This window comes from Schistocerca piceifrons, chromosome 9 (genome assembly GCF_021461385.2).
Source record: "Schistocerca piceifrons isolate TAMUIC-IGC-003096 chromosome 9, iqSchPice1.1, whole genome shotgun sequence".
NCBI classification, from domain to species: domain Eukaryota; kingdom Metazoa; phylum Arthropoda; class Insecta; order Orthoptera; family Acrididae; genus Schistocerca; species Schistocerca piceifrons.
Window position 1 is genome coordinate 76,153,838 of NC_060146.1, and position 24,519 is coordinate 76,178,356.

Sequence of the window (24,519 nt, forward strand, 5' to 3'; positions counted from 1 at the left end):
GAGAGAGAGAGAGAGAGAGAGAGAGAGTGAATGAAATTAGAGAAAATACTCAGAATCCTCCATTAGTATAATTGTTTGCCTGTCTTATCACGGATCAGCCTAAAGACAAAACAGGAGGCCCTTACTTTACGGTACAGATTTATGTGTGAGAGTGAAGGAATCATCAAGGCAACAAATACACGTCTTTACAGACAAAACATTACACCAAGTTAGCGGCAAGCTGCATTCACATACTTTCATCATTTACAGTATAATCCATTATAAGCGGATGAACGTGTTCAGGTATGGAGATAACCTCATGAATCCACGGGCCCTGCATGTCGGCAGGGCGCTGTTAAGCTGCTGGTGGCTCTGTAATGGGGTGGAGCGTGTGCAGTTGGAGTGATTGGGACTCCAGATACGTCTACATACGACTCTGGCAGGGGACACGTACGCAAGCATCCTGTCTTATCACCTGCATCCATTCATGTCCATTGTGCATTCCGATGGACTTGGGCAATTACAACAGAAAAATGCGACACCCCACACGTACAGAATTGCTACAGAGTGGCCCCAGGAACACTCCTCTTAGCGTTCTCGCTTCCCACGCCCGGGTTCGATTCCCGGCGGGATCAGGGATTTTCTCTGCCTCGTGATGACTGGGTGTCGTGTGCTGTCCTTAGGTTAGTTAGGTTTAAGTAGTTCTAAGTTCTAGGGGGCTGATGACCATAGATGTTAAGTCCCATAGTGCTCAGAGCCATTTGAACCATTTTTTTTGAACACTCCTCTGAGCTTAAACACTTCCGCTTGCAGGCAAACTCCGCAGACATGAACATTATTGAGCATATCTTGGTTGCCTTGCAACATGCTGTTGAGAAGAGATCTCCACCCCCTCGTACTCTTGCGGGTTTATGGACCTCCCAGCAGGATTCATGGTGTCAGTTCCCTCCAGCATTCCTTCAGACATTAGTCGAGTCCATGCCACGTCGTGTTGCGGCACTTCTACGTACTCGCAGGGCCTTACACGATATAAGGCAGGTGTGTACCAGATTCTTTGGCTCTTCAGTGTAGTAGACTATCATCACTTGGCCTATGGTCATTTGCGGACCAAAGAAATCTACAGAGATAATGGCTGAAGTTGCGAATTTTAACATGTTAAAGAGAGTAACAGATAGGATAACGATTTGTGATAACTGTCACTGAGTGAAAGTGTCCAACTACGCAAACCGTGGTCCTAGTGACAGCATAAGGCCTGACGCAGTACTCAAGTTAGTGTGCCCCTGCCAAAGACCTCAGGTAATTTCTCCTAGTTATTAGTAGTGCTGAAAGCCTTTTCGAAGTTATAGCGGATAAGAAAGGCAACAGCTAAAGCGGTTTATAACGGACTTGCTAACGATTAATCAATGTAGGCTTTCACGGCCGGTATTGTATTCTGCAGTTCGCCACTTTAACTCTGAGGGTGTATCCCGCAGTCGGAAACGAAACGTCAGAGGAGAGTTTTATACATCGACCACGGCCTATCAACTCGGAAGTTTTAAGTGATTGCAAATGATTACTTTGTGCCCATCGGCCAACCAAAAGCGATTTTGTCCGATAATGGGCACAGTTTACTTCCAAATAAGGTAATGAAGGTATGGAAAGTGATGGGATTGCAGTGATAGGCATCTAGGCCTATTGCCCGGCCGGAAATCCAGCGGAACGATACATGTGTGAACTGGAGCGACTTTGCCGAACGTATTGTCGCCACAATCACAGGGCTTGGGACAAATAGATAACTATTTTGAAATCCTATTAGACCATACGTTTAAGAGTAAGGTGGAAGAGATCATTGATTTTCCTCGCGAGTTAGTATTGACAGTGAGGTGAAGAAAGAACTTTTCCGAGAGGTGATGAAAAAGAAAGACGAGGGGCGTCGTGACGCGAAAGTGCACTTTGCTTAATTAGCTATTGGCGGTCTCGTTCTCGTTAATGCGAACGAGAAATTTAGCGAGATTGATGATGAGATTTTTAAATTCATTTATAAAGAACCATTTAAGATTGCCAGCTTACTGTTTACCTTTTCCTAAGCCCGGTAAACTGATGGGTGTACCTAACATTGTTGACATGAAGTTTTATCAGTCAAGAACTGATTAATCTGAGAAAGAATTTCCAGCAAAAAACTTTATTATTGTAATTAGCAATATTTATTTCTTGGACCACATGCTCATCAACGAATTTGCAAAAAGTATAACGAGAAATTTAGCTTACGGAGTAAACATTCTAAAGCAACTGAAACTGAACAAAATCCACGACATGGTCAGTTTGTATATGTAGTATTTGCAATTTTGTAAATAATACGTTATACAGATTCTTTTACACTATATATTATGTAAGTGAATACCGATACACTGAGACAACATATAAGTTTCAGGTATGTGTATGAGTGGGAACGTGAATACTGTTGAGTTATCTACTGTGACTGAAATACAAGGACTCCTTGAGATTACTCTGGAGTGAGCTTTCAAAGAATGCAAGGCAGGTGGACTTTCTGGAAAGCCACTGCACAGAGAGATCGAGCGCGCCGCAACAATGCCGTATCTCGACTGAGCGCCTGCGGGCTCATAGAAAGCTGCGGCGTCCTCTGTAAGTAAGCGTATCGAAAGCGACGTTTTTCTTTTCAGCATAACCAGTGTATAGCTTTGGTGTATTCTTTTCCTTGTTTCTTATCATTTTACTTCCTCTTTTGTGTACCTTTATCTACGTTGCTTACGTTTTCCTAAACATCACTGAAATGAAATTTTCATTTCAAACGTAATAGTTTTTTGAAAGCTGTAGTTTTGTTGTTTAAAGTATGTTATGGTACACTATGATTATTTGAATTATAATGACACAGTGTTGTCATGCTAATCAATGAGAAGCTTAATAAGTGATTAACAAAATTTATGTAGTAGACAAAAGTGAAGGGATTAATCCATCTACATTTCCTTTTGTATTTTTTCGCACATTCCGTGACTCTGTTTCCCTTCAAGATAAAACTCATGAAATCTCGAGCACATGTGACACGGAAATTGCAGATAAAATACCTTCTGCACCATCCAAAATTTTTCGCAGTTTAAAATCCGTTGATAACTTGTACTGTACTTCTAATTCTGAATCTGTAGGCCTTGTTAGGGAAACTCTGTTTAATATGTAATGAATGTAATATTGTATTTATTTGTGAATGTATATAACTACAAAATTGCTGAGAAAACAGGATTGCATGTTAATGAAGAAAAGACAGAATACCTGCCCCTAAGTAAGAAAACCAGAAAAGATGCATCATTGACTGTAGATGGATTCAGTTTCAAGACTGTTGACCACTTCAAGTACCTAGGAAGTCTTTTTAGTAATAACAACAGAACAGATATAGAAATAGATGCCCGTTTAGCAACAGCAAACAAGACACTTTTTAGTTTCATCAAAATTCTAAGAAAAACATCACTTAGCAGTAACTTCAAAATCCGCTTATACCAATCGACCATTATGTCTGTGATGTTATATAAATGTGAAACATTAATATTTAGAAAGAAAGATGACGAGAAACTATTAATATTCGAGAGAAAAGTACCAAAGAAAATTTTTGGACCTGTATACGACGAAAATAACATGGAATGGAAAATAAGAAGAAATGAAGAATTAAGAGGACTGTACAAACACCGTAACATCGTCGAAGCGCTCAAGAGGAGAAGGTTGAATTGGGCAGGCCATGTAGCAAGAATGACAGAGATAAGACTACCTACAATGAAATTTAGCACAATAGATGGAACGAGAGGAAGACGAAGATCAAGAATTATATGGTGGGATAACATTCGGGAGGACTCAACTAGGACGAACAGCAACATCAACTGAACTAACACTGCACTGGACAGACAGAAGTGGAAGAGCCTCATAGAGCAGGCGTATGGTCAACAAGGCACTTGCCACATGTAAAGTAAAATAAGTAATAACTGATTGTAAATATAACGTCATTGTTGTTGTTGTCTTCAGTCCTGAGATTGGTTTGATGCAACTCTCCATGCTACTCTATCCTGTGCAAGCTGCTTCATCTCCCAGTACTTACTGCAATCTAGCCCTTCTGAATCTGCTTAGTGTACTCATCTCTTGGTCTCCCTCTAAGATTTTTACCCTCCACGCTGCCCTCCAATGCTAAATTTGTAATCCCTTGATGCCTCAGAACATATCCTACTAACCGGTCCCTTCCGTTTGTCAAGTTGTGCCACAAATTTCTCTTCTCTCCAATTTTATTCAATTCCTCCTCATTAGTTATGTGATCTACCCATCTAATCTTCAGCATTCTTCTGTAGCAGCACATTTCGAAAGCTTCTATTCTCTTCTTGTCCAAACTATTTATCGTCCATGTTTCACTTCCATACATGGCTACACTCCATACAAATACTTTCAGAAACGACTTCCTAACACTCGATGTTAACAAATTTCTCTTTTTCAGAAACGCTTTCCTTGCCGTTGCCAGTCTACATTTTATATCCTCTCTACTTCGACTATCATCAGTTATTTTGCACCCCAAACAGCAAAACTCCTTTACTACTTTAAGTGTCATTTCCTAATCTAATTCCCGCAGCATCACCAGACTTAATTCTACTACATTCCATTATCCTCGTTTTGTTTTGGTTGATGTTCATCTTATACTCTCCTTTCGAGACACTGTCCATTCCGTTCAACTGCTCTTCCAAGTCCTTTGCTGTCTCTGACTGAATTACAATGTCATCGGCGAACCTCAAAGTTTTTATTTCTTCTCCATGGATTTTAATACCTACTCCGAATTTTTCTTTTATTTCCTTCACTGCTTGCTCAATAGAGAGATTGAATAACATCGGGGAGAGGCTACGACCCTGTCTCACTCCCTTCCCAACCACTGCTTCCCTTTCATGTCCCTCGACTCTTATAACTGCCATCTGCTTTCTGTACAAATTGTAAATAGACTTTCGCTCCCTGTATTTTAGACCTGCCACCTTCAGAATTTGAAAGAGTATTCCAGTCAACATTGTCAAAAGTTTTCTCAAAGTTTACAAATGCTAGAAACGTAGGTTTGCCTTTCCTTATTCTTTCTTCTAAGATAAGTCGTGGGGTCAGTATTGCCTCACGTGTTCCAACATTCCTACGGAATCCAAACTGAACTTCCCCGAGGTCGGCTTCTACCAGTTTTTCCATTCGTCTGTAAAGAATTCGCGTTAGTATTTTGGAGCTATGACTTATTAAACTGATAGTTCGGTAATTTTCACATCTGTCAACACCTGCTTTCTTTGGGATTGGAATTATTATATTCTTCTTGAAGTCTCAGGATATTTCGCCTGTCTCATAAATCTTGCTCACCAGATGGTAGAGTTTTGTCAGGACTGAATCTCCCAAGGCTGTCAGTAGTTCTAATGGAATGTTGTCTACTCTCGGGGCCTTGTTTCTTCTTAGGCCTTTCAGGGCTCTGTCAAACTCTTCACGCAGTATCATATCTCCCACTTCATCTTCATCTACCTCCTCTTCTATTTCCATAATATTGTCCTCAAGTACATCGCCCTTGCATAGACCCTCTATATATTCCTTACACCTTTCTGCTTTCCATTCTTTGGTTAGAACTGGGTTTCCACCAAAGCTCTTGATATTCATGCAAGTGGTTCTCTTTTGTCCAAAGGTCTCTATAATTTTCCTGTAGGCAGTATCTATCTTACCCCTAATGAGATAAGCCTCTACATCCTTACATTTGTCCTCTAGCCATCCCTACTAGGCCATTTTGCACTTCCTGTCAATTTCATTTTTGAGACGTTTGTATTCCTTTTTGCCTGATTCATTTATTGCATTTATATATTTTCTCCTTTCATCAATTAAATTCAATATTTCTTCTGTTACCCAAGGATTTCTACTAGCTCTCGTCTTTTTACCTATTTGATCCTCTGCTGCCTTCACTATTTCATCCCTCAAAGCTACCCATTCTTCTACTGTATTTCTTTCCCCCATTCCTGTCAATTGTTCCCTTATGCTCTCCCTTTAACTCTGTACAACATCTGGTTCTTTCAGTTTATCCAGGTCCGAACTCCTTAAATTCCCACCTTTTTGCAGTTTCTTCAGTATTAATTTACAGTTCATAACCAATAGATTGTGGTTAGTGTCCACATCTGCCCCTGGAAATGTTTTACAATTTAAAACCTGGTTCCTAAATATCTGTCTTACCATTATATAATCTGATACATTTTAGTATCTCCAGGGCTCTTGCATGTAAATATAACGTTAATATTGTAAATTGCTGGGTACTAGCCAAGGGAACTTTATTTTAATATATTGTTTATCTTCGCGTATGGAGAGTCTGTATCGCGCTGTGAGCAGAGAGGAAGCAGTGCAACTTGGAAGGGTGCGGAAGCGTTTGTTGGGCGCTCGAGCAGACGCGGTGTGCAATTACGATCGCGCCAGTGTCGGCGCACCCACTTTTTAACCAGCCAGTATTGAGAGCACGGTAGGAGTGGACCGGCGGAGGAAGCTGCAGTTTTAACTACTGCCCTACTTGCAATAATAGTTGCTCAGCATTGTCGTCGGCTACACTCTTCGTCGTCCGCACAGCTAACAGCATCGTGACAAAATATAATTAATATTTTAGAGGCATTAGCAAGTGGAATTACTATCACAAACTTTAATAATTTTCATCACTAATAACCTGCAATGATTAAAACTTGTAGGACACCTGTGTTGTCGTAGTCCTCAAACATTATTAGCGAGCAGGGTCCCTTTCCTTTCCATGCAGTCGTAAAGTATGAAAATTGATTTACTGCTTATTGCCCGCTTTGTTTGTTTGCTAATGACCACTTAAAATTTAAATTTTACTGCCTCAGTGACTGTTCATTCTTCTATTGCTTAACAGAGACTTAACTACACTACTGCCCATTAAAATTGCTACACCAGGAAGAAATGCAAATGATAAACGGGTATTCATTGGTCAAATATATTATACTAGAACTGACATGTGATTACATTTTCACGCAATTTGGATGCATAGATCCTCAGAAATCAGTACCCAGAAAAACCACCTCTGCCCGTAATAACGGCCTTGAAACGCCTGTGCCGGCCGGTGTGGCCGAGCGGTTCTAGACGCTTCGGTCTGGAACCGAGCGACCGCTACGGTCGCAGGTTCGAATCCTGCCTCGGGCATGGATGTGTGTGATGTCCTTAGGTTAGTTAGGTTTTAGTAGTTCCAAGTTCTAGGGGACTGCTGACCTCAGTTGTTACGTCCCATAGTGCTCAGATCCATTCGAAACATTTTGATACGCCTGGGCATTGAGTCAAACACAGCTTGGATGGCGTGTACTGGTACAGCTGCCTATGCAGCTTCAACACGATACCACATTTCATCAAGAGGAGTGACTGGCGTATTCTGAAGAGGCAGTTGCTCGGCCACCATTGACCAGACGCTTTCAATTGGTGAGAGATCTGGAGAATGTGCTGGCCAAGGCAGCAATCGAACATTTTCTGTATCCAGAAAGGCCCATACAGGACCTGCAACATGCGGTCGTGCATTGTCCTACTGAAATGTAGGGTTTCGCAGGGATCGAATGAAGGGTAGAGCCACGGGTCGTAACACATCTGAAATGTAACGTCCGCTGTTCAAAGTGCCGTCAATGCGAACAAGAGGTGACCGCGACGTGTAACCAATGGCACCCCATACCATCATGCCGTGTGATACGCCAGTATGGCGATGACGAATACACCCTTCCAATGTGCGTTCACCGCTATGTCCCCTAACACGGATGCGACCATCATGATGCTGTAAACAGAAAAAAATTACGATTTGCCATTCGTGCACCCAGGTTCGTCGTTGAGTACACCATCGCAGCCGCTCTTGTCTGTAATGCAGCGTCAAGGATAACCGCAGCCATGGTCTCCGAGCTGATAGTCCATGCTGCTGCAAACGTCGTCGAACTGTTCGTGCAGATGGTTGTCTTGCAAACGTCCCCATCTGTTGACTTAGGGGTCGAGACGTGGCTGCACGATCCGTTGCAGCCATGCGGATAAGACGCCTGTCATCTCGACTGCTGTCCGCCCCGGTAGTTGAGTGGTCAGCGTGACAGACTGTCAATCCTAAGGGCCCGGGTTCGATTCCTGGCTGGGTCGGAAATTTTCTCCGCTTAGGGACTGGGTGTTGTGTTGTCCTAATCATCATCATTTCATCCCCATCGACGCGCAGGTCGCCGAAGTGGCGTCAAATCGAAAGACCTGCACCAGGCCGACGGTCTACCCGACGGGAGGCCCTAGCCACACGACATTTCCATTTTTTTATCTCGACTGCTAGTGATACGAGGCCGTTGGGATCCAGCACAGCTTTCGTATTACCCTCCTGAACCCACCGATTCCATATTCTGCTAACAGTCATTGGATCTCGACCAACGCGAGCAGCAATGTCGCGATACGACAAACCGCAATCGCGATAGGCTACAATCCGACCTTTATCAAAGTCGAAAATGTGATGGTACGCATTTCTGCTCCTTACACGAGGCATCACAACAACGTCTCACCAGGCAACGCCGGTCAACTGCTGTTTGTGTATGAGAAATCGGTTGAAACTTTCCTCATGTCAGGACGTTGTAGGTGTCGCCACCGGTGCCAACCTTGTGTGAATGCTCTGAAAAGCTAATCATTTGTATATCACAGTATCTTCTTCCTGTCGGTTAAATTTCGTGTCTGTAGCACGTCATCTTCGTGGTGTAGCAATTTTAATGACCAGTAGTGTATATTGCAGTTTGGAGTTTTAATTCACTCAAAGTGCCGTAAACATTGTCACAACTAATAACTAAAGGTGCAGTACAAATTAAGAGAGCGCAGTTTCATTTATTCTGTATTTAGCTTATCGAGTATCATCTGCTAGCTTGGTGCATACATTACTGTCTCATTTGCAGAAAGTAAATTCAATTCGGTCCTTCAGTAATTTAAAGTAAATTGCTAGCCTTTTTTCCTGATTTTGCATTACGTTATGCTGAGGTTGCTGAAAGTCATTTTTTACGAAACAAAGTTTGTTACGGTCGGTAATTTATTTTACCAGCAACTTCATTTAACTTTACTTTCAAAATTTATTATTTCAGATTAAGTAACTGCAAATTCAATGCTTTCTGATTCATTTATTTACTTGTGAACTGTTGTATTTTGGAAAAGTGTGACAACCTTCTGTTGCCATGCCAGTGATAATTTACTTAATTTTCTTTACCATTACCTTTCTTAGGATTTTGGATATTCATTGTCCTAGTATACTGGCGACCGTTTAATTAGCTTTTTTTTTGCTAATCAGTACTTCCTTTGTATTAAATATTTTGTGGTATCTTCCCCCCACCCCTCTGGGTGATTTGTGAGCGATTGCACTAAATTTCCACCCATTTCAAAATTATCATCAGTATTTGGATTACATTTAGAATAGATTCTTCCTTCAGAAGGGTACGTTGTACATTCTCCTCCTACTAACCGGTATTATTTTCCTTGGGTAACGGTTGCCTTATTCGCTGTCACATTTCTTTAGGCGTACGCGATCACGGTCAGTTATATCGCAATCCAGTAGGCCGATTAAAGGGGGAGGTTAGTTTTTGGTCTTGGACAATCTTTCTCCACCCAATGTGAAGTTTGAGCGTTACTCTCAACATCATAACCATAGACTCCCTTGCCATCACCAGTTCTGATTCTCTTAAAGAACATTTCAATCTCACTTGCGCGATCCAAAAGCTCTTCATAGATTGCGAGACAAAGCCCTTTCTGGTCTTGACTCGTGAACTGTGGGACGAACTTGGCGGCAACATGATACATTCCAAGATGATGTGTCAGGATTCATTACATGATCCACCTGAAATGTTACATTCTCCTGCAATCTCTCGGACAGTCTTCGATTGGCATATACAATTTCGTTGACGTTCCTAACAAGAGCATCGACGGTGGAGGTCGAAGGGCGTCCTAAACGAAGGTCATCTTTAACTTCCGTCCGGCCATTTTTAAACCGTGTGAACCATTCATAAGGCCCTGGAACGGGTTGCATTTTTAGCACTACCTTCACCCTCATAGTGCAACTGATCTAGAAATGAGAGATATCTCAAAATTCTTACACACGATTTGGGTCATTAGTCAAAGCATTTCCAAAAAAAAACATTGAGATATTTATTATATTTTGGTACTGACAGCAATATTTATAATAGTATAAAAAACGGAACATTATTTCACTGCGGTACCATTTTCTTTGGAACCACTGACTGCACAGTTTGGAGAAAGAGTCAGAGTACAGACAACATTCACACAAGTGTTTTATGCCTCCAGTTTCCTTCCCTGATTCTGATCTGTAAAGAAGACAATTTATTTTACTACAACAAAAATATTTAAAAATGTAGCTCAAATATCACCGACATCATCATCATCATCATCATGTTATAAATTTTTCAGGAAATAGTAGGCAATGGACGTAGAGGTGGTCATTCTAAATATCTGTACCAATTTTTGTGAGTTTTAACTTCAGTCAGTTAGGAGAAAAGTGTACCTGAATGATGAGAATTGGAGTTTTCAGTAAATCGCAAAAGAAGATTTACAGATTTATTGACTTACCACTATGCTCGTTTAGAACATTCCAGCTGCATACTCCTGTTGTCCTCCTGTTTCCTCATCCCCCATACTCTTTCTCTTCATTCTTTTCTTTATCCTTGACTCCTTGGTAGGAGCTTCAGCACCTGTCTCTGCTTCGGTTACCCGCCGCTTAGCAATAGGAGTTAGAGCTGAAGCTATATTCCTTCCCGTCTGGATGTTCAATTTCTTCATAACATTGATCCTTGAAATTGCACCATCATTGAATGTTATTATTGCATACATCACACCAATAATCAGCACTCTCAGCCCAACAAATACAGTTTTGGGTATTCTCTCCCGTATACAGCTGCTGAAGCTTTCATTTGCATTCTGAGAGAGACCATGCATACATTTCCTAAGCAGATTTTTTTGCCAGGTCCCTATATATAGGCCTAAATGCCTCCATTACAGCAAGTGGTAAGGAATGCTTATAGGTATGTTGTATGCCTGTAGCATTGCTCAACCAGTACTTGCACCACGAATCTTCCCCCTTCTTGACACAAACCATGCTGTGGGGTTTTATCTGTTGACACTCTATGAAACCATGTTGCCCAAACAGCTCGTATCAATTACTCCAAATCTCCTAAATTTCTCCTTATTGCTAGTCCATAATATTGAGTCAAAGCATCAATTTCACTTTTTGGTAAGACGACCTGGACCACCTATGTGTTTTCCGTCTGACCGTTTTTTCCACTGAAGTCTTTACGTAATCTTCTCAGCCGAGCTCCCATTCTTTTTTGTACATGTCCAACACATCTAAGCTTTTCCATCAGAGTGTCCCCATATAGTCTATCATTAACAACAGTGGTGTGTTCTTTACAGTCTCCATCCCCAAGGTAGCCTACATACCTCACACTCTGAATGACCTCTGATGATCTAAAAATGTTTCGAACTACTTTCGTTTCCATGTTTCCTCTTGGGCCATCAAAGTTCTTTACATAAACACGAGTGCCAATAAATTTACTTGAACAGCCCTGGCAGTACTTTGTTAGACATTCACAATCTAGTACCTTATCAATTTCAATAAATGTGGCAGTTACGACCCCATTCAGAGAAGTAAGACTTCTCTTCTGCCAGGAGCCATCAAATGCTGTTACAATGGCTGTATTCTCAGACAAGGCCACTGCTTCTTCTGCTGCTCTTTTCATTGAATGTTCACTTACACCACATAAAGCATTATGTGTTAATTTATTGTATCTGTCAAAGCTCAGTGGAGGTGGAGGTGGAGGCAAATCAAATCCTTCACTGCACGAAAAGTCTGGGCAGCTCTCCTTCCCCTTCCAATACATTGCATTGCATAAGCAAGCTGAATATTTACACTGTAATGTCCACTATCAGTTACTGGCGATGTCACAGTATCACTGTGCATCTTACACGAGTTGCAGGCAATAGGTAACCGACTTGAAAGACCCTTCCTTGCTGAAATGTCCCCAGAAACATCAATACTATCTTCGCAATTGCAGTACTTACATTTCACAGCACTCTTCAAAGGTCTTGACAGCATATTTAGTTTCACAATAACATTTCCGTCGTTGTCGCTGCTCACAATACTACTAGGCTTGTTCTTATTACATTCAGAAACTGAAAGTTTATGTCTAGAGGTACTACCTTTAGACACAGCTTCTGTGGGAGACTTTTGAAGCAACTGATGTGCATTATTCGTTGGTGTTTGGAACTAGATGCCGTGAAACTTTCGTTTGGGGTAGCAAAGAAAACACACACACACACACACACACACACACATAAACAAAACATCACACACGCGTATGAAATTCCGAAATCATATATCCTCAGATCTTTGTTTGCATTCGAACCACAGCTTTCTACACATGCCTGTACTTTGGTTCCGGGAGTCAATGACTTCTAGAATACACCTGTGTTAACGATCCGTAACTAACAACGGATAAAACGGAAGAACAAAATAATGCATCAATTATTCTGATGCACTTAAAACTGACAGGTTGGCGTAGCCCCTGTGCAGCACTACATTCAACCTCAATTTTAGAACGAATTTTTTTTTTCAAATTATTGGTCATTTTCATGAGCATGCCCCCTTAAGCACCCATCACCATAGGCTTCCTGCATCATTTGGTGTGTGTCTGTAAAAGTTTTATTGAGTTCCACGCAAAATTTAATGCAGGCGCGTTGCTCTTCTAACTCTGCCGTCTCGAAATTCATAAAGTGTGCTGGGCGCAACGTCCTACTCACAAGGGAACCTCCCCATCGCACCCCCCTCAGATTTAGTTATAAGTTGGCACAGTGGATAGGCCTTGAAAAACTAAACACAGATCAATCGAGAAAACAGGAAGAAGTTGTGTGGAACTATGAAAAAAATTAGTAAAATATACAAACTGAGTAGTCCATGCGAAGATATGCAACATCAATGACTATTGGACTCAAGGAGCGCCGTGGTCCCGTGGAACTTCCGACAGCTGCGAAATGAGAGGTCCTAGGTTCAAGTCTTCCTTCGACTGAAAATTTTAGTATCTTTATTTTCCCAAAGTTATGGTCTGTCCGTTCGATCATTGACGTCTCTGTTCACTGTAATAAGTTTAGTGTCTGTGTTTTGCGACCGTACCGCAAAACCGTGCGATTAGTAGACGAAAGGACGTGCCTCTTCAATGGGAACCGAAAACATTTGATCGCAAGGTTATAGGTCAACCGATTCCTCCACAGGAAAACACGTCTGATATATTCTATGCGACACTGGTGACGGCATGTGTGTCACATGACAGGAATATGTTGTCTACCCACCTAACTTGTACACTTGGCGAATGGGTAAAAAGATTCTTCTACCTTGCCCGATTTAGATTTTCTTGTGAATGTGATAATCACCCCCAAAAATTGATGAAAATATAAGCGTTTGTTACATAAACTGAAAATAAAAAGTTTAACTTTTCACCCGAGGGTAGGTTTGAACCAAGGACCTCTCGTTCCGCAGCTGCTCACGCTAACCACGGGACCACAGCGCTCTTGAACTCGCGTGAGCCTAGATGTTGCATATCATAACTATGGACTACTCAGTTGGTATATTTTGCTTATTTTTTTAATAGTTCCACACAACTTCTTTCTGTTTTCTCGATTGATCTGTGTTCAGTTTTTCAAGGCCTATCCACTGTGCCACCTTATAACTAAATCTGAGGGGGGTGCGATGGGGAGGTTCCCTTGTCAGTACAGCACTCAACAATAACAAACAATGGAACTTCCGACAGTTACACATAAAACACAGGCGTATGCAGGGATGCCAACCGCATTTCGTTCCAACATGCCAATGGCGCGCAATTACGAATGTTCCGGAATTTTTTGAACAGAGCTCGCATTGCAACAGCCTTAATTTAATTCCATATTCCTTCCTACATATACGTATTGCATTTGAATACGTCAATAATGTGCATTCACGAATCCACGTTACTTCGTGTCAGTGCATACCACAGCGACTGATCGGTGCGAGTAGAGCACACCCGTGAGTTCTTGAACGCAAACAATATCCTCTAACCTCACAGTGGCCATGCTACTTACACCTCTGCCAACTTTAGTTAGCTCACGGCAGAGTTCACCGAAGTCAAAATTAAGCACATTAAAATGCTATTCCTCCCCCCATGAACCATTGACCTTGCCATTGGTAGGGAGGCTTGCGTGCCTCAACGATACAGATAGCCATACCGTAGGTGCAACCACAACGGAGGGATATCTGTTGAGAGGCCAGACAAACGTAGGGTTCCTGAAGAGGGGCAGCAGCCTTTTCAGTAGTTGCAGGGGCAACAGTATGGAGTATTGACTGATCTGGCCCTGTAACACTAACCAAAACGGCCTTGCTGTTGAGCTACTGCGAACGGCTGAAAGCAAGGGGAAACTACAGCCGTAATTTTCCCCGAGGGCATGCAGCTTTACTGTATGGTTAAATGATGATGGCGTCCTCTTGGGTAAAATATTCCGGAGGTAAAATAGTCCCCCATTCGGATCTCCGGGCGGGGACTACTCAAGAGGACGTCGTTATCAGGAGAAAGAAAACTGGCATTCTACGGATCGGAGCGTGGAATGTCATATCCCTTAATCGGGCAGGTAGGTTAGAAAATTTAAAAAGGGAAATGGATAGGTTAAATTTAGATATAGTGGGAATTAGTGAAGTTCGGTGGCAGGAGGAACAAGACTTTTGGTCAGGTGAATACAGGGTTATAAATACAAAATCAAATAGGGGTAATGCAGCAGTAGGTTTAATAATGAATAAAAAAAATAGAAGTGCGGATAAGCTACTACAAACAGCATAGGGAACGTATTATAGTGGCCAAGATAGACACGAAGCCCATGCCTACTACAGTAGTAAAAGTTTATATGCCAACTAGCTCTGCAGATGACGAAGAAATTGAAGAAATGTATGATGAGATGAAAGAAATTATTCAGGTAGTGAAGGGAGACGAAATTTTAATAGTCATGGGTGACTGGAATTCGACAGTAGGAAAAGGGAGAGAAGGAAACATAGTAGGTGAATATGGATTGGGGCTAAGAAATGAAAGAGGAAGCCGTCTGTTAGAATTTTGCACAGAGCATAGCTTAATCATAGCTAACACTTGGTTCAAGAATCATAAAAGAAGGTTGTATACATGGAAGAATCCTGGAGATACTAAAAGGTATCAGATAGATTATATAATGGTAAGACAGATATTTAGGAACCAGGTTTTAAATTGTAGGACATTTCCAGGGGCAGATGTGGACTCTGACCACAATCTATTAGTTATGAACTGTAGATTAAAACTGAAGAAATTGCAAAGCGGTGGGAATTTAAGGAGATGGGACCTGGATAAACTGACTATACCAGAGGTTGTACAGAGTTTCAGGGATAGCATAAGGGAACAATTGACAGGAATGGAGGAAAGAAATACAGTAGAAGACGAATGGGTAGCTCTAAGGGATGAAATAGTGAAGGCAGAAGAGGATCAAATAGGTAAAAAGACGAGAGCTAGTAGAAATCCTTGGGTAACAGAAGAAATATTGAATTTAATTGATGAAAGGAGAAAATATATAAATGCAGTAAATGAATCAGGCAAAAAGGAATACAAACGTCTCAAAAATGAGATCGACAGGAAGTGCAAAATGGCTAAGCAGGGATGGGTAGAGGACAAATGTAAGGATGAAGAGGCTTATCTCACTAGGAGTAAGATAGATACTGCCTACAGGAAAATTATAGAGACCTTTGGAGAAAAGAGAACCACTTGCATCAATATCAAGAGCTGAGGCGGAAACCCAGTTCTAAGCAAGGAAGGGAAAGCAGGAAGGTGGAAGGTGTATATAGAGGGTCTATACAGGGGCGATGTTCTTGAAGACAATATTATGGAAATAGGAGAGGAGGTAGCATGAAGATGAAGATGAAAGAGGAGGTATGATACTGCGTGAAGAGCTTGACAGAGCACTGAAAGACCTAAGACGAAACAAGTCCCCGGGAGTAGACAACATTCCATTAGAACTACTGACGGCGTTGGGAGAGCCAGTCCTGACAAAATTCTACCATCCGGTGAGCAAGATGTACGAGACAGGCGAAATACCCTCAGACTTCAAGAAGAATATAATAATTCCAATACCAAAGAAAGCAGGTGTTGACAGATGTGAAAATTACCGAACTATCAGTTTAATAATTCACTGCTGCAAAATACTAACACGAATTCTTTACAGACGAATGGAAAAACTGGTAGAAGCCGATCTCGGGGAAGATCAGTTTGGATTCCGTTGAAATGTTGGAACACGTGAGGCAATACTGACCTTACGACTTATGTTAGAAGAAAGATTAAGAAAAGGCAAACCTACGTTCTATCATTTAGAGACTTAGAGAAAGCTTTTGAAAATGTTGACTGGAATACTCTCTTTCAAATTCTAAAGGTGGCAGGGGTAAAATACAGCGAGCGAAAGGCTATTTACAATTTGTACGGAAACCAGATGGCAGTTATAAGAGTCGAGGGGCATGAAAGAGAAGCAGTGGTTATTCAATCTGTATATTGAGCAAGCAGTAAAGGAAACAAAACAAAAATTTGGAGTAGGTACTAAAATCCAGGGAGAAGAAATAAAAACTTTGAGGTTCGCCGAAGACATTGTAATTTTGTCAGACAGCAAAGGACTTGAAAGAGCAGTTGAATGGAATGGACAATGTCTTGAAAGGAGGACGTATGATGAACATCAACAAAAGCAAAACGAGGATAATGGAATGTAGTCTAATTACGTCGGGTGATTTTGAGGGAATTAGATTAGGAAATGAGACGCTTAAAGTAGTAAAGGAGTTTTGCTATTAGGGGAGCAAAATAACTGATGATGGTCGAAGTAGAGAGGATATAAAATGTAGACTGGCAATGGCAAGGAAAGCATTTCTGAAGAAGATAAATTTGTTAACATCGAGTATAGATTTAAGTGTCAGGAAGTCGTTTCTGAAAGTATTTGTATGGAGTGTAGCCATGTATGGAAGTAAAACATGGACAATAAATAGTTTGGACAAGAAGAGAATAGAAGCTTTCGAAATGTGGTGCTATAGAAGAATGTTGAAAATTAGGTGGGTAGATCACGTAACTAATGAGGAGGTATTGAATAGGATTGGGGAGAAGAGAAAGTTGTGCCACAACTTCACTAGAAGGAGGGATCGGTTGGTAGGACATGTTCTGAGGCATCAAGGGATCACAAATTTAGCATTGGACGGCAGCGTGGAAGGTAAAAATCGCAGAGGGAGACCAAGAGATGAATACACCAAGCAGATTCATAAGGATGTAGGTTGCAGTAGGTACTGGGAGATGAAGGAGCTTCCACAGGATAGATTAGCATGGAGAGCTGCATCAAACCAGTGTCAGGACTGAAGACTACAACAACAAACAAAATGCTATTGTGTCTGTAAATATTTTTGTTGAGAACTACTCACTATGAAACATAGCGTTAACCGACGTTTTGTATTCAGCTGTTAGTCGTTAGATGCATTTTATATGAATAAAAATCAATTGCCGTATGTGTGAAAGATCATCACTTCACAAAGGCTTGACCGATTTGTGTGATTGTTATTTCTCGCTGTACTCCTAATTATCAGTGCGAGGTTTGCATGAAAAAAATTGTTGGAGAATCCACCACAGCCGGCCGGAGTGGCCGAGCGGTTATGGGCTCTTCAGGCTGGAACCGCGCGGCCGCTACGGTCGCAGTTTCGAATCCTGCCTCGGGCATGGATGTGTGTGATGTCCTTAGGTTAGTTAGGTTTAAGTAGTTCTAAGTTCTAGGGGACTGATGACCTCAGATGTTAAGTCCCATAGTGCTCAGAGCCATTTGAGCCCGAATCCACCGGAAAAGTCAGACATCTGGATGATATTTTTGTACTAAAATCGAACAGAAATGCGACGTTCAGTTTGACAGTGTTTTCCAAGCAATTATCAGACACTGGCAATGAAAAAATTTCTTCCTGTTGACGGTTCCACTGACCTCATTTCTGTTCTAAATAATTTTTGTCAAATCGCGACATCGAAAGAAGAACTGATCATGAAAGTGTTCCCTAATATTGTTACAGGTAAAAAACAAAAAAAGTTTGGTTGTGCAGGCGAGCCATATAGGCAGCGAAAAATAAGGACGTAGACGATCTGAACATAAAAATGCAAAACGCAGTGTCCAGTCGCAGGCCATTGCATTCACTTGATTCAATCGATTCCATTACCGTTGCAGGTTTCCAGATGAAGTCTTCAGTTATCCAACTGAATTCCTCAATTCATTGGATTTGCCAGGAATGGCACTGCACAATTTGCAGCTCAAGGTCGCGTCAGTGTTATGTTACGCAATGTGACCCAACCGAAACTATGCAATGGAGCAAGTCTCGCTGTTAAGAAGCTGATGAACAACGTGACTGAAACAACGATAATCATAAGAAAGTTCAAAAGCGAGGATAGTCTAATTCCAAGAATACCACTGATTACAACCGACTTACCGTTTCAATTAAGCGTGTGCAGTTCCAGGTTCGCTTTGCATTCGTAGTGACGATCAATAAATCACAAGGCCGGGCGTTGGAAGTGTGTGGAGGAAGCCTTTAATTGCCGTGTTTTTCCCCACGGGCGATTGTACGTTGCGTGCTCGAGAGTCCGGTAATCCAATAGCGCTATTCTTTTCTTTCCATACGGAAAGATAGGAAAAAAAAATCGACCATCACCAAGCGTTGCGATGAAAGCGTTAAACCCACCAGCGAATTATTGTCAAAAGTACGAATTCCGATTTATTTCATTTCAACAAATTCATGATCTAACTGAAATTGTTTTGTTTAAATTCACAAAAATTCAAGGAAAGTATTATGAAAAGCAACATTTCGGCTAAAAAGCCTTCTGAATTAAACACACACACACACACACACACACACACACACACACACACACACATTCATTCATGCAAATGCAACTCTCATATATGACCACGGTCACTGGCTGTACTTTTGAGTATTGTCTAATTCGGAAGAAGGTTTTTTGGCCGTAAGCTTTCTTGTTTAACACTCTTGTTTTTGTGCCTGCAACTCAACATTTTCACTATATGATGAATAATATTGTTGTCCGGATTTCTGTTATTAAATTCAAGGAAAAGCTCCGATTGAATGAACCCCTTATCTATAGACATGTAATACAGGGCTATTACAAATGATTGAAGCGATTTCATAAATTCACTGTAGCTCCATTCATTGACATATGGTCACGACACACTACAAATACGTAGAAAAACTCAAACTTTTGTTCGGCTGAAGCAGCACTTCAGGTTTCTGCCGCCAGAGCGGTCGAGAGCGCAGTGAGACAAAATGGTGACAGGAGCCGAGAAAGCGTATGTCGTGCTTGAAATGCACTCACATCAGTCAGTCATAACAGTGCAACGACACTTCAGGACGAAGTTCAACAAAGATCCACCAACTGCTAACTCCATTCGGCGATGGTATGCGCAGTTTAAAGCTTCTGGATGCCTCTGTAAGGGGAAATCAATGGGTCGGCCTGAAGTGAGCGAAGAAACGGTTGAACGCGTGCGGGCAAGTTTCACGCGTAGCCCGCGGAAGTCGGCGAATAAAGCAAGCAGGGAGCTAAACGTACCGCAGCCGACGGTTTGGAAAATATTACGGAAAAGGCTAAAGCAGAAGCCTTACCGTTTACAATTGCTACAAGCCCTGACACCCGATGACAAAGTCAAACGCTTTGAATTTTCGGCGCGGTTGCAACAGCTCATGGAAAAGGATGCGTTCAGTGCGAAACTTGTTTTCAGTGATGAAGCAACATTTTTTTCTTAATGGTGAAGTGAACAGACACAATGTGCGAATCTGGGCGGTAGAGAATCCTCACGCATTCGTGCAGCAAATTCGCAATTCACCAAAAGTTAACGTGTTTTGTGCAATCTCACAGTTTAAATTTTACAGCCCCTTTTTCTTCTGCGAAAAAACAGGACACGTGTATCTGGACATGCTGGAAAATTGGCTCATGCCACAACTGGATACCGACAGCGCCGACTTCATCTTTCAACAGGATGGTGCTCCACCGCACTTCCATCATGATGTTCGGCATTTTTTAAACAGGAGATTGGAAAACCGATGGATCGGTCGTGGTGGAGATCACGATCAGCAATTCATGTTATGGCCTCCACGCTCTCCTGACTTAACCCCATGCGATTTCTTTCTGTGGGGTTATGTGAAAGATTCAGTCAGTGTTTAAACCTCCACTACCAAGAAACGTGCCAGAACTGCGAGCTCGCATCAACGATGTGTGGGAGGAACTTGATTATCGGCTTGATGTCTGCAGAATCACTAAAGGGGCACATATCGAACATTTGTGAATGCCTAAAAAAACTGAGGTTTTGTATGTGTGTGCAAAGCATTGTGAAAATATGTCAAATAATAAAGTTATTGTAGAGCTGTGAAATCGCTTCAATCATTTGTAATAACCCTGTACAATAAATACTTCGTTAAACCGGCTTCGAGAAAGAGCATGCTAAATTCTGACGTGAACATGTGCTATTTTGTTCTTTCTGCAGTCACTTTTTCATAGAAAACAGAAAAGTTGTGTTTGTGGGAAACCTTACAGTCCTACCTCCTCGCAGATTGAAACCGTGCGATTGGATTGTTTGAGGGAAGAGAACAAACAGCGAGGTCATCGGTCTCATCGGATTAGGGAAGAAAGGAACCATCCCGGCATTTGCCTGGAGCAATTTAGGGAAATCACGGGAAACCTAGATCAGGATAGCCGTACGCGGAATTGAACCGTCGTCCTCCCGAATGCGAGTACAGCGTGCTAACCAATACGCCACCTCGCTCGGTCCAAACCCATGCGAAATGTCGTTAAAGCTACTCTCCTCACACTTCCAGCAGCTGGAAGGGTCTCTCTCATACCCTTCTGTTCCCAATCAAGGTTCTGTCTGTAGTAAGAATAAATAAGAACAGACAGAATAAGGAGGAGGAGGAGATGGACAGAGAAGGGTGGAGGAAATAGATATAAAGAAGGGAAAGAAGGATATCCAAAGAGAGATGAGGGAAGAGGAGTTGGACAGAGAGAGTGTGTGATAAGAGATGTAGAGAGAGCAGGTGGACAGTGATGCACAGAGATGTGGGGAGGAGGGTCTGCGGGCCGCAGTTTGACGACCACTGTTTTATAATAATTAGCGACTCCCACTTTAGCAGCATAAAAAATATTGAAGGACACAGTGGGGCATATTGCATTTTAATGACATTACTGTAGGTCTTGCACTTTGCTGCTTAAATGTTAATCTTACAGCTTAACGTGGTTTGCAAGTGGATTTCCGCTATGCAATTCGTGCTTATAGTTTAATAATCATCGCAGTTCCGTTTTCTATGCGTAAAAGATTTCAGTACTTGTAAATACAGCATTAATTTTAAATTTGTATTCTTGTTAAGTATGAATTTGAGCAAAGATTACAATAATGGCACCGTGACCTTTTTAACACTTTTCCATCCTGATCAGATTTGCTACGCTTGGTAATCGATGCGTTTTTCAGGCTTGTACCCATTTTCTGTATCGAGTGTAGTTAACCGACTGCATACTAAGGTTATGTCCCTTCGTTCCTTGAAAGATAGGCATTACTCTTAGTTTAGCATTAAAATCGTGACTGTATTTCGCATTAAGTTCCCTCCAGATCTTGGGCCCTTAACTGGAAAGTGATTGCTGCAACTTTTAAAACAGCCACAGCAGATTCCATTCGAGTTAATCACAAACAACCAGTTGTCTATTTGTCCGTATTGACTCCCTCTTAATTTTGTCAACAAAGGGTTCAATCCATATGTCGCTCCTTTCGCAGTAATTTTTCATTTAAAGCATTAACCTCTTTGGGTCTCCTAAATTTGGCGTCGCAATCCGTCTTTATTGAACTCTGTGGTGATTGCAGGTATGTACCAGAAACAATGTGGTTTATATTACAACTCAAGGTCAGTTTCCAGACAGAAAAGCATTATACTAATCGCGCAATCCAAGCGGGAAACGCCATTAACGTCACTTCCATCAGCCAGCGCGGGAGTGTCAGCTTTAGACTGCGCCAATAGTATACACTCTCATTTTATTTACGAACTTCAACACATTAGCAGCTTCTTAGCTGGAAAACTGCGTTAGTGAGAGTTATTCTGTTAATACGAAAAAAAAAACTTACGACAAGTGTCACAAAGTACTGGTCTATTCTAGCCTACATAATAATAGGTGACGTTCCACTATGTTTCTCAAACTCTTTAGCGGCTAGTGTATGCTAGCAGATGTTTTTTCTGTCCACACCCGGAGAAGGTATCGCTTGTACGGTAACGAAATTTTCTTGAAAGAGAACGCAGTTCAGCTTTCGCCAAGCAGGCAATCACAGAGAGATCAGAACAAGGATAGCACACTGTGAAACTCACATAGTGAGTTCAGAGTCGCTCTACACATTATAGTTAGCTATCTAGAAGTAACAAAGCATAAATTTACATTAATGTATATGTATCGTTGATATACGAGATAGTATACCAGTAATGAGCGTATACTATCAATGTCCGGTATGGTCTAGTGGTTAGGATAGCTGGCTCTCACCCAGCAGGCCCGGGTTCGATTCCCGGTACCGGAAATTGTTTTAATATGTTTATTTCTCTTGTGATTGTTCTCATGCAGCTGAAAATACTGTTCCAATCTTTAAATTGCTGGTGTTTTTTTTTTTTTATACATTTCTTTCTGAGAGCGACATTGGAACAGAGGAAGCGACCTCATTACAGAGAAATATGCTGATCTGAAATAAGAATAATTCTTGCAATCAACTTATTTTTGCTGTTGATATTTTCGATTCAACAAATTTCATCCTGTTTGTTTAGAATGTTGTAAAGTAGATTCATATGAACAACAAACAATATTCTGGAGTGGGCAACCACACCTCAGACAGACTGTAAGTAACGTAACATTCAGTACTCAATAACCATTCAGATTGTCGTAAAAAATTATAACAATTAAAAACTCAGGATGATGAGGTTTCCTAAAGCCGCATAGCTGTATGAAGGTGCTTTATTCGCAACTACCGGTTTCACATCGGATCTTCAGGTTTACCTGTCAAGTATATAAGTTACTGTGTGAAATTTTTGAAACAGTAGTATTGGCATTCAACAAAAAACAATGCAAGTATTTACAGCAGTTATATTTCCATAACATAGATGGACAGTTACGTTGTCCCAGCTTTTGGGAAGTTATTAAGAGTTAAGCCAAACCACGTCCGTGTGTTGTCACAATAAAATTGAGCACACCCAAAAGATGCTTGTCAAAATGTACAAAGCGTAACTGCTGAATGAGCCAGGCCTAGGTAAAAGTGTGTGTGTGTGTGTGTGTGTGTGTGTGTGTGTGTGTGTGTGTGTAAGGGGGGGGGGAAGCAAATAACGAATGGTACACTACTTTGCACGGGGATAAAATGCGTAAAAACTAACTATAGTCAAGGAAAAGTACTGTAAGCAGGGCCTACACAAGAAACATCATCCAAAAAATAATACTCTAGTATGAAACCGAAACGTCGAGAATGAAAGAAATCTGAAAAATGGCTTACCGGACAACTCATCGAAGGTTATATTGTAAGATCCAGTAGACACCAGCTGTATAAAACCAACGAAATAAAAGTGACAATCCCGTGTAATGTCCATACAACCGCCGTATTGCTAACAGGCCGATGTGGTATAAGCAGCCCGAGGTGGCTAGCGATATACTGGAAGGCTGACAGCTACGGTGCCAAAGAGGAAAACAAAGTAAACACACGAACAGCTGCAAGGAGGAAACCATAACTAGGAAAACAACCGAAGGCTGGGAACCACATCTGCTTTACATCAGTACCTCACTATTATCAAATTACCGAAAGTGTAGCATTGGAGTGTTATGCTTTGCTATTTTAACGTGAAAATCATCTTAGTAGCTACCGGCGACAATTTTCAAATAGTAAAAATTCGATAGGATACTGTAGTGTGTCAGTTCAGTCCGATCATTCAACATTGAACCGTGGGCTCGCTTGAATGCCTACATGATAAGTATTTATTCGAAAACAATTAAAATATTTTCTTCAGTTTCCTTAAATATATTACGCAAATTCTTTTCAATATTGGAAATAGAGTGACCCGTTCCTTTTAGATAAGCTGAGATAGCTTATTTGGGACCGACGAGATTTGGGTGTTCTTTAACCTGTATGTTAAAATTGCGTCAAATGTGACCTACATATTTCTTGGGGCAGTCATTGCAAGCAATCTCATGAACCCCAGAGCCCTTCTATTTATTCTATTCGACTTTTTCATTATGCCTGTGCCTACTACCAACATTCCTTGGAATAGAGAATGCTGGACGGACATTTTTTTCTGCCAACATATTCCGATACACTACAGAAATACGGTACTCTGTGATAACTTGTCCTGAGGCTATTTTGATCAGGTGGCCGAACCAAGAGTGTTCGTCGAATGGACAGAGCGAGCGGACCTTCTCTTAC

General features: G+C 41.4%; 1 non-coding gene across 1 annotated transcript; it reads left to right on the top strand.

Annotated features, from left to right (window-relative positions):
- Nucleotides 1-22,569: 22,569 nt before the first annotated feature.
- On the top strand, nt 22,570-22,641 carry Trnae-cuc. Its single transcript has one exon. It is a non-coding gene; the product is annotated as a tRNA-Glu (tRNA).
- Nucleotides 22,642-24,519: the final 1,878 nt, after the last annotated feature.